This window comes from Montipora foliosa, chromosome 3, assembly GCF_036669935.1.
Source record: "Montipora foliosa isolate CH-2021 chromosome 3, ASM3666993v2, whole genome shotgun sequence".
Classification (NCBI taxonomy): domain Eukaryota; kingdom Metazoa; phylum Cnidaria; class Anthozoa; order Scleractinia; family Acroporidae; genus Montipora; species Montipora foliosa.
The window spans coordinates 40,830,753-40,842,861 of NC_090871.1; positions in this window are offsets into that span (position 1 = coordinate 40,830,753).

The following is a 12,109-nucleotide window of genomic DNA, read 5'->3' on the forward strand; positions in this document are numbered from 1 at the left end:
GGCAGCAAAACAAAGTGAAATACGTACATTGAAATTTTGGCTCACCAGAAACGGTTTGTTTGCCAGTTTTTTCCCTGTTTCAAGGCACAATTCAAAAGCCTGGGTTAATACCAGACAATTTCTAGGGTTCTGTCTGATGCATTCATTCTTGCAGCATTAATTAAGTCTTTACAGTCTTTAATTACTTAATTACTTACTTACTTACCTACAATTGACCGGGATGCCTGTGGTGTCTCGCAGAACCCAAAATCTAAGCAGGAAGCGTAGTAAGGAGAAATGAAGTTTTTTCTTGCCCAAAAGATACATTAAGTTGCAGGTGAATTTGAATTTAATGACCTTAACACTCTGTAAAGTGTGCCGTACCAAGAAAAAAGTAAAGAGAACTGTCTACCAGTAATACAACGCCTGTTTTATTTGTCTTGTGTCATGTGGTAGGTCACGTGACCTAAGTTATCACCACAGCGGTATTTCTTGTATCCTCAGATAACGTTAACACAAACTTTAGAGTCATGCCAGGACACTTTTAGTAAAAAAATCGTCAGAAAATGCCCATCAGCTTGTTAACCTCGCTTTCATGTGAGATTTACAGTGACGTCAGAAAACACCACCTTAACTCAAAACCTATACCACAAATCGACCCTACGAACTACCTGGCGTTATTCAGGAGGTGTTGTTCTATCAAAATCCGTTATCAGACCTTTTCTGTGGAGATGGGAGAGCGAAACCCCTTTTTTCCGGTCTCAGCTCCTGGACTATCAAAGGTACAAGTGCTTTGTAAGTGAAATTGTTTTCGTTTTGGTCAAATCTTAAGCTGATGTTGGCTGCTCAAACACGAAAAAAGCTTTGTTCCTGTGTTTTTTGAGCTTGGAAAAAAGTCTGGAATTCTGGATCCAAAAATCTGTACGAAGGCTTTAAAGGCTGGAGAAATAAGTTGGTGAAATGTTGATGACGCCTTGCCTATATCTTTTTTCCTTGGAAAGAACTTCGTTATCAAACACAAGAGCTTACATTTTAAAATCTGTTCCCAGTTCCTTTGACTTAACAAGCTACTGAAATATTAAAAAAAAAAAGGTTTAGTAGGAAAATTAACATTGTAAAACCAAACATTTGTGAGAGTCTCTTTTGTGCTTTCAGATAACTGTAGATGTCTTCTGGCTCCACTTACCTCTTATGAGAATTCTCAAAAGTCTTTTAATATAATCTCGGATTACCCCTCTTACATTCCAGGAGGATGTGCTTACTCAAAAAAAAGTGAAACAAGCTTTTCCAAGTTGGATAGAATACTTACAAATAGTGAAAAAAACGAACTCAAGAGCATGGACAGGTCCATCTACAACACTAAGTAAGTTAAGCCAAGTTTAATTAAAGATGTGGACAGCTCATGAGTATTGTTAAGGCCAGAATTTGAGTTGATTGGTTATTTCATGTTTACTGAAAACTTAGAAGATGTATTTAATTACACAGTTAGTGGCCAAAAGATTTCATATCTTGAGATGCTACCAATAATTTTAGTATTTAACAGTTCTTTGTTGCCTCTCACTCAAGAAAATAAAGTCCTGTAGCTGATTGGGAAAACATGAGTGCCATACATTCTGTCCAGCCAATCAGCAGCTCAGATTGTAATAGTATAGACTAATAGTAATTCTGATATGTAATGTTTAAACAAGCCTGTGCAACTCAATAGATGTTGTTTCACTTGTAAAACTGTTGTGTTATGGTAGTGTGTGTGTCTGTATTTCTAATGTTGTGCATTAGTAGCATGTCAAGCAACAACCATGAACCCTTGCGGTCTACAGCAGTATATAATTATATGCATGCCTTTTCTCCGTGTTTCTTGAATATTAAAACATGCTGCACTCCCTTCTCAGGAAGAAGATAACCAACTACATAAAAAAGATCTGGTCACCTGAGCTTCCTGCACCAAAATTTCGAAACAACCCAGAGACAACTAAAAAATTGCAAGAAGTAGTAGAAACACTTGCAAATGATAGTGATTACACATTCCCTGAAGCAGGACTTGGGAGAAATGCCATTATGGAACTAATAAGGAAGCACATGGATGAGCGTAGAAGGAAAGAAAGTGAGGTAAAGCTGCAGAGTGGGCTTTCATCATCACAAAGTGAAAGTGATAGTAGTTCTCCCAGTCAAAGTGGACATTCCTCTTGCAATGGCAAAAAACACAAGGAAATGAAGTTGGATGATTACTTCAATGCTGGTAAGGCATAATTATGCACTTCAAGTAACTTTGGTTAAAATGAGCAATTCCCACACATGATTAGAGGGGTATGAAAGTGTTATGATCCTGTGAAAATAGAATTCTGTTTACAGTTAGGATGTAGTGAAAGCTTAGATTGTCTGAGTTGGAAGCAGAAACTGATGGATAAACTAACCACTAAGCCACTGGTTGCATCTCTGACAAACTTCTTTTCACTAGATCATAAGCAATGAAGTGGCGAGTGGAATTGGAATGCTTTTTTCACTGGATACTAATGTCCTTCCCTTCTTATTACGACACCAGCTCAATCATTAATGAAAACAAGCCCTTAAGAACAACTGGTGTAAATGGAAGTAAAATCCTATGCAAGTTTGAAGTGCAAAATTTGTACTTAAAACTTGAGAAGGGCTTGGGTGTTCCAATAATTGTTGGTTTAACCAAAAGTGTGAATTTAAATCCAAAATGCTTGCGAGGCCAATTCAGCTTTATTCCTTTGTCCCACAATTTGATGCTTGCTTGCTCTGATATGACTAGTTAAAATTAACAGATAAAATTCTGATGAGCAAAAGAAACAGGAACCCATATAGGCAATAAAGAGCTTTTAGTAACTGGGCCCAGGGTCTTAGATCATTTCAAGAATGTTACTTCCTTGTATTCTGTTTCAGAACTCACATTATCTTCAGCTGAAGCAGTTCTATTAGTCTACTTGAAGAAATCTACAGTCCAGGAGGTCAACCTAGATAAGGATCTAAAACCACTTGCTAAGGAGTTTGGGTTAAAATTTCTTCGCAATCAGGATAAAAACACTTATATCAGAGCAATATCAAGCACCCTGATAGAAAAGCAATTAGTACAGGTGACTGGTCCATTAACTAATGTCTCAAGGGAAAATGTTACTGTGAAGGTCTAACCTGGAAATTTAAAAGGTGGAGTGAAAAAAAAAAACTTTAACAAAAACCTGAAGTCACCTTTTAAAAACTAACTTAAGTAAAAGGGAGAAAAAGAAAACCTCTGGGATCATTCAGGGGGACAAGTTTTAGTTATGAGTGGTTGATTGTTACAGTAAGTGTTGTGGTATTAGTTCTTAAGGTTTTGAGTGAGGTCACCTTGTTGCTATGCAAACTTTCTTGCTTTTCTTGTGAAAATCCTGTCAAAGAATATTATTAAGAATGGGAACACCTTGATTTATTGAACACCATGATTTCAAAGTGAAGAATGGGCATTTCCGTAACTTGCCAAGACCTTGATCTAGAGGAGAACCTTCAGTCTCAAAGTTTGAGTTAATTTGCATTAGTTGGGAACAGGTTGCAATTTTGAAAGCTGCCTAAGTAGAGGTCTAGGAGAACCAAGACCTATTCACGCAGTTATTTAATGTAACCAGTATTAGGTAATGTTGATATTTGGACTTGTTATTTATAAGTTTACAGGTTAACTTTCTTGCTTAAAGTGTATATGACACAAATTTTCTTTTCATTGTTTTTAATATAGCTTAATTCCACCAAACACGAAGCAATGTTCAGAATCACGAAAGCGAAGGTTGAGTAAACTAACTGCCATCATATGACTTTGTCAGCTTTTCTTTGATCCTTTACTTTTTTCCAGTCTTTGTGACTTTTCTGAAGGGGAAAAGAAAGTTTTGGATGGCCAACATTCAAGAATTTCGATTAGAGATATTTTTAAAATTCACAATCAAATTAATTGCTATTGTACAATTAAACTGATTAAACTTATCCATGGACCAAAATCAATTTGAAAAAAAAATTGTGTCATTTTCACTTTATTATCTTAAACCCTGAGGCCCTAAAGATTGTAGATTTAAGTTAGGGTAGATGTGATTTTACAATCTATGTTTGTTATAAAAAGAACTAAAACAAATTATGAAGTTGTTTCTTGAGAAATGCATTGTACTCTATTTTCGCTACCCCTTAGAACTTGAAGTGCAAACCTGTTGAATGTATCAGTCCAGAGCTGGTTTGTTAAAAACTTACCCCTGTAGTACTCGAATCCCTATAGCTGTTTATCATAGAATACAGGACTGAATTGTTACAATCCATTCCTTTAAAACTTAAATCCCTAGCCCATTTTGTAACAATCCAAGAATTGTTTGTTAAAATCCATTCCCATAAAACTATAATCCCGACCTTGTGTATCTGTCAATCCAGTATTGGCTAGTTAACATCCATTCCTGTAAAACCAGAATACCAAGCCTGTTTATAATGGAATCCAGGACTGGCTTGATAAAATCCGTGCGTGTAAAACCGAAATTCCTAGCCTGTTTTTGTAATAATCCAGGAATGGTTTGTTAAAATCCATTCCTGTAAAACTATAATAGCGCTTTATACTATTACTAAAAATAGATTTTGTTATGTGATAACCTATGAGACCCCCCGCACAGACTCAGACAAACATTGCGACCAGCTTAAAGGAAATGTATGGGCGAGAGCTGTAAAATTGAAACAAAACGACGGAAAATTTCGTCAAAAAATGACTTAGCATTCTAAAAGGAAGCGGCATGGTTGGTACCAAACACTGTTGTTGGGGTGAGTGTAAGACAGACTCAAGATATGCAGATAAATGGCCAAAATCACTCAAAGAGTTGGAGGAATCAGGGGCACAAGAATATAGTTCAAAACCACTTAAACATAGCATTGTTAAACGTATTTTTGTATGTAAATGGTAGATATAGGCATATTTTTATCCTTTAAAAATTTTTGATCTGTTCGGATTTCCTAGCTGAAAGACTAGTGATCCGAAAATTGTAGGTATCAAAAGTTATCTTTTCGAAAATTTCAGTCAGAAAAATGGATCCCGAAAATTCTAGGTGACCTTTTTAGGGTAAAAATCCTTTAAAAATGGGCAATTATAGTTTTTTTTGTAGATGTTCGAAAATCCTAGGACAGGCAGGCAAGCAAGAACCTCAAATCGTCTTCCGAACAGATATTTTCCGAAAATTGACGTTGGGTGCCCCTGGAGGAATCAGGGAAAAAAGTATTCATTCCCTTCCGAAAACCTTCGCGAGACATGGCAAAGTGCAAGCGTTGGCTAGTGGCTTGTTCGCGTGAATTTTTTACGGAGAAAAACATAACAAGAAACACTTATATTTGTGCTCTTCACTGGCCTGACGAAAAAGGTCCAACAGCCGAATTTCCCGATCCACTGAAGGCAAATCTAAGACCAGCGCAAGTAAGTCGAGCACATGCTTCTAAGAGAAAAGCACCGAAAGAAAGAGGAAATCCAGCGTCAAAGAAACAGAAATCATTCAATGACAACTACGAGGAACAATTATTTAATGATATTACAGTTTCTGATGATCATGATCAGGAGTCACAAGAAGTTGAACCGACCGACAGTGGATGAAAGCAGTTTTATTGATGAAGAATGTGCCGTGACCGATACGTACACTAACGTTAACCCTTAAGGAAAGTTGCTTTCTGATGAAGGCCCTCCGACTATATTCAAAATACGAGTTGTCCGCAAAGGTCGAAACTATGATTTTGAAAAACGTCTTCAGGATGATCGGCAACATTTTGGATTGATTCTAGTGCGTAGTAATGCACATGCCCATAGTTGAAGAGCGAAGAAATGTTTTGAGACGGAAAAACACGCCAGCCAGTCGTCGGAATACATGGAATGGATATCGATCCAGAATTTGTCTTTACATCAGAATTTTCATGAAGAACTTTGGCAGCAAACCATTTTCCATGATCGATTGCCGGATCAAGGGTGTAATAATTCCCGCTCTTCACATAGTCTCTCACTCGCTGTATAAGATCTTCTTGTTTACTGCTTAATTTTAAGCCCCTGCATTTTAACCACCGTTTTAGCTGGTCTACAGTGTAATCTTCTGGTTCTCTTTCAAATTTGGAGCCAGGAATGCCGTCCTCTTCGGTCAGAACTGTAAGGGAATGAAGCAAACTACTCGCCATTTCCATTGCAGCTCTCAAAGAAGTGGAGTTTGTTTGTCTGAGTCACGCGGGGGGTCTAACATTTCATGACGTCATTAGTATAAAGCGCTATTGCAACCCTGTTTATCTGACAATCCAGGATTGGCTCGTGAAAATCTGTTCCTGTAAAAGTGGAATACCAAGCCTGTTTATCATGGAATCCAGGACTGGCTTGTTAAAATCCATTCCTGTGAAACTAAAATTCCAAGCTTGTGACCCTTGTAACCCAGGATTGTAAAGTTGTGTCTCCAAGTTTGGATTGCAAAATATCCAAGTACAATGTGGAAAGCTGCTCTTCTTGGATATTTTGATTTCCCAGTCTGGATTTTCTAATTTTCCAGATTTGGTTACAGTTAAATCCAGATGATGAACCAAAATTGGATAAATTGCAATTTTTCCAGGTTTGGATAATCGTGGAAATCCAAGTAAAAACCAAGTACAATCCAACTTGGAAATTCAGGGATTTTTTTCCAGTGTAAGACAATAATTTGAAGGACTGCGAGATAAATTCAATGGTCTACATTTAAATAATGCTAGCCTATATTCCAGAGTAAAACATAATTTTAATTAAATTTCTCTGTAGCTCATAAATGATGTCCTGATGAACCAGAATTCAGCATGCAAAATTGGTAAACTGAAGTATTTTAGAGAGCGGATTATACACTACAATGTTCCAACTACTGTGAAAAATAACCCAGATGCATATATGTAAATGTAGGAAGAGTTCTCTGTTTCAGTTAAAGCGGCTAACTTAGGTGGAAGCATTGCTAAAATTCTTTGGTATGGAGAATATTCAAAGTTAAGCAACAAAAAACTTGCCTAACCAGAATACAAGCATGCAGGGAAAGGCCTCTCTTTGATTGAACTTTTAGTAGTTCTTATGCAGCTGAATGACACAATTTATGAGGGTGATGGGAATAGAAATGTCATTAACTAGAAACATCTTCTGTCGCTTTTCAAAGCCAATAACAAATTGTCAAAGTATGCAATTCAAGGATGTACTTTTTAACTTCAGTCAACACTGTGTGTGTAATAATAATAGTTTGAGATTATAAAGAGCAAATTCCATACCAATGTTCAAATGTGCCTAGGAGCCGCAAACATAAAAGCATGATCGCCTTATGTTTTGAATGATGTAATGGAAGGAATTTGAAGAGTATAGTCAAGAGCACTGTGAAGACTATAACACGAAGGGGATTTCAATGAAATAAGACAAGAAAGATAAGGGGGAGCTACACTGTGTAAAATCTTAAAGTAATTAAAATAATTGTACAATCAATATGCTGTTTAACAGGCAGCCTGACCTAACAGAACTTAGGTAATGACCAAACAAAAGAAACACATGCATTTTGAAAGCCCTGCAGCTTCGAAATCAGGTTATTGAATAATCCATAAAGAAGACTGTTGCAGTAATCAATCCTGCTTGTTATAAAGACATGAACCAACTTTCTGTTAAAGACTTGGACAGGAATTTCCTAATGTGACGAACGTTACCGGCATATAAGAAGAAAAAGGCTGAGGCACATGTTTTTCTCATGTGACTGCTCATTTTTAAATTGGCATCAAACCAAACACCAAGATCCTGTGCCAAGGTAACAGAAGAGATGACATCAGATCCAACGTTGATGTTATCAAATAAAACTTTGCTAATTGTTGACCCATGCCAATAAGTAAGAATTCAGTTTTATCATCAAGCTTACCATAAGTTTAATATGGAGCAATCCAATGGCATATGTCAACAGCAATGCAGCGCGCGCATTCCATCCCAGAAAAGGCAGCAGTCTGATCATCAATACCACTCGCACAAAATGACAAATACAACTGAGTGTTATCAGCATAAGCATGTACAGACAGAAGATGTGAGTGAATAAACATCAAAAAGCTTACTCGCATAAATGGCAAACAGCAATGCACCAAGGCAGGACCTTGAGGAACTCCTCACCTGAGCCCAACAACGTCAGACCTTCCTTTAACTGAGACCTGCTGAGATTGACAAGACAAGCACGAGGCAAATGAGAGAACAGAGTCTAACACCAAAATCATCAGGTCTACATAGAAGAAATGCATGGCATGATCGACAGTGTCAAATGCAGTGCTGAGATCAAGTAGCAGAAGAAGGGATACATGGTCCTTATTCATGTTAAATAGTAGATCATTTTTCACCTTTTGCAGTGCAGTTTCCATGCACATCAGATGTCTGAATGTGTGATCTGGCAAAGAGGCACCAACAAGAATGGGAAAGTTGGAGCCAATATACCACATGACTTAGAAATGTAGCATACCTGAACCATCAAGAGCATAAAAAATCTGAAAGTTTCCATGTGAGCAAACAAAACTGAAAAGGCTGTACTTGGTAGTTCAATGTCAGTCAATAGGGTAATCCCTTCATGCTTATGATGAGGGTTCAAATGTCAAGCCACCATCAACAGCCCAAACACAAAAAAGTGCTGCTGGGCGATCTGAGGTTCTATGACCCAATGTCCCATTGCACAAAGCTGTATCCTTCTTTTCCGGAAATGTTGAGGAGTGCGAGAGAGAATATAAACTTGGGTGAATTAGTTTGGTGGCTTGAAAGGCATAAGACACAGTTTGGAAGAGGTCTACCTATAGTCCCCAAAAATGAAGAAACAGACTCATCTGATGCAGCTGACTACAGTTGTAAGTGAGTAACAGCGCAAAAGCAAAACCAATATCAGTGTATCAGACAAACTAATTTCTTACAACTTACAGTACCACTTAATAAACACCTTTACTTCATTTCCTCACAAAAATTACAAGTATGAATAACAGAGTGCACTATCAAAGTGGAAAATGCACTTTTCAACTGGATACTGAGAATGCTTTTCTCGCTCCGAGAAGTGTTCCCAGCCTTGGCCAATAAGGGGCCGTGAAATTATGTTAAATCTCAAACTAGAAACAGTTTGCTGTATCCACCAATGACGACAGGTGAATTTTGAGTTAAAAACAACATGTCTGGTAAGCATCTGTCATGAATCCCCGATAAGCAGTTATTCTTAAACATTCGTTTGTCATCATCAGAAACCCATAAGGGTTGAAACGTGTAACGGCCCCTTGTGTGCTTGGAAACAAGCTTCTGAATATTCAATTTGCTAAGTACCATATTTGGAACAACAAGACCAAGGGGTTTCCAAATATGGTACTTAGCACTGAAACATTCAACCAATTAGTTCGCACTGAATATTCGGAAGCTGTGAACGCGCGTTACACGTTTCAACCCTTATGGGTTTCTGTCATCATCTATTAACCACACAGGAATGAGTTCGGAAAACGGTCTTTTATCAATAATGCCCGAGTTAAACAGTGTTTACGTGATTCTTTAAGTAAGCTTACCAACAACAAAAAATATGTGCTAGAGATGTTAAAGTGAAAACGTTCTAATTAAGTGACACAATAATTATTGGGTTGCAGTCACTTATTTTCACAACGTGAAATTCTGCTTTTTCATTATATTTTCCTATAAAGCATAAGGAAAACGGCAACTTACCCCAACATTGTGTCGATCCGTCGTCCAAATGCACATTTGATAACCTTTCCTCAGTCCATAAATCTGGAAAGCGATTTTTCCTTTTCCAGGGAGTTCGTGCCAAATTTCTAACACACTTCGTTGCGATCTCTGCGAGTATTCTCAAGGCGGCTCCGAGGATGTCTTTTCTCGTCTTAGCAAAGTTAATTTCATGTTTGGTGCCACCACTTTCATCCTTCTGCCCAACTTCAAGCTCCTTCCACTCGCATCGACCTTGAGCACGCTAGCGTGCGTCCATGCTGAACAACATGCATTCATGAAAGGTTGCTGGCAGGGGGATTTAGGTCAAGATATTTTTAGAATTGAGAATTGTTCTCGTTTTATGCTAATCAAAATTGTTGTTGCTTATGTATTCCGTAAAACAACTTGATAAATTTTTTTTCCCGGAAGGGTTATCAGTAATTCTTGAGAATTATCAAGCATTAAATCAATTTTTGATTTTTCTGATTATACTGAGAAACAACGAAACACGGGTGTCATGAGCACTTGCGCTGGTGTTAGACGCACAAACTCACTGATCTCCGTTTATCAACGTGAGAAGTAACCTGAAAATCTTTTGTTTTCGCTTTTCTGTTTTAATGGCCTTCCATTCCACAAAACATTTACGGCAAACCGTATAGTATAATTTTGAAAGTTGGCGGTAATCATCGGCCAAACTTATTTTATCACGGGTGGTGTGGCCAAGCAGTTACCGTATTTATTCACTTATAAGGCGCACTCAGTTATAAGACAACCCTAAACTTTCAAAGACGATTGTGACAAGTAAGTAAAATGAGAATTTCACCTAAATACCCTGTTATAAGGCGCACCCAGAATTACGGGAAATTTTGTTGACCACTTAATCTTTGAGCATTCGTTCAGAGTACTGTAAACGTTCAGTAATTATGCCAAGCACTCATCGTCACTCCTATGATCTAAACTTCAAGTTGAAGATTGTAGCAGAAGCGGAAGCCATAGACAACAATCGTGAAATTGATCGTGAATACGGCATATCAGAATCGATGGTCCGTAAATGGAGAAACCAACAGCAAGTCTTGTTCTCCGGCGAGTTAAAGATGACTGCCAAACGTGCCTCGATGGGTCGCTCCCGGCCAAAAGATCCAGAAGTTGATCAGCAGTTGTAAAGGCAATCGTCAGCTACGAATTGAGGTGCCTAGGAGAGTGCAGGTTTCTGTACACAAGAAGGCCTGGATGGATGAAGAAGGTTTGTTCTTTTTCCTTTATCATTTTCGGAGTATTTAATAGCGACCATGACAGTTTTTTCGAATGTTTACCCCATTTTGTGGGAGCGAGGTTAGGAATTTGCTTCTGACGTCAATCATTTCAAGCACGTGCTTTTGAGCACATTCGCTCTTTGCTCCCTTTGTAACACTACAAGTTCATGTCTTTAACTGTAGTCTAATCAGAATTTTTGTTTGTGTGAGAACTGTTTGCGAAATCAGCCAATAGACATTCGATCCTTGAAATGAATACGACTTTGTTTACTCAGCATAGCCAGCGAGGTTGCCTTGCCTTGGCTAAAAAAAAATCGCGGAAAGGTTCCAGTTCCTATCAACTGTATAACGTTTAGCAAAAATGAAAATCAACATCAAATCTGGAGAGGCTGATTGCTTTATTGGTTGTTGGTCACGATCCCGATCAAGTGTGCCACTGGTAAACAAAAATTTTCATCCCTTGCTGTTTGGTTCCCAGTGGTGCCGCAAACAAGAATTATGCTCTCGCTCTACAAAATTTGGTAAGGATAAAATGGGAAAGCGTTCATGCTTTAACATTCCCTTAACCGTTCTTGGTCTTAGCCAATTGGCGTTTGGTTTGTCTGCCGCAGGAGAGTCAACAATTTCCATTCACTTCCTGTCGAAACTATTGTTAACGTGAGAACTGTTCTCAGTTTTTGACATTTGATATTAATGCATGCATGAAAACGTTTAATTTAGTTTTCAATGCTGTCTACTTGACCTATTATTTCAAGTTTAATAGATAACATGGACAACGCGTGAAAATGAACTTGCTGATACACCCTTGCTTGAGAAAACTCAATGATTTTAAAGGCTTTGAATGGCTGAGCATTGAATTATTGCTTAACGATTTCTGTGTCGCAGATCTTTCTTTTTTTAACGTTCCCTCAACTGTTCTCGGTTTCCGCCAATTGGCGTTTTGTTTGTCTGAGAACTGTTCGCGCAATCAGCCAACAGATATGCGTTCCTTGAAATAAATATTGCTTTGTGTACTCAACATAGCCAGGGAGCTTACCTTGGCGGTGTATTGGCTAAATCACGGAAAGGGTACAAGTTCCCATGAATTGTATCGCGTTTAGCAAATCTTAAAATCAGCATAAATACTGGAGAAGCTGATTGCTTTATTGTCAAACTCACTCAAAGAATAGACTAGAATAACTTGGTTACGGGC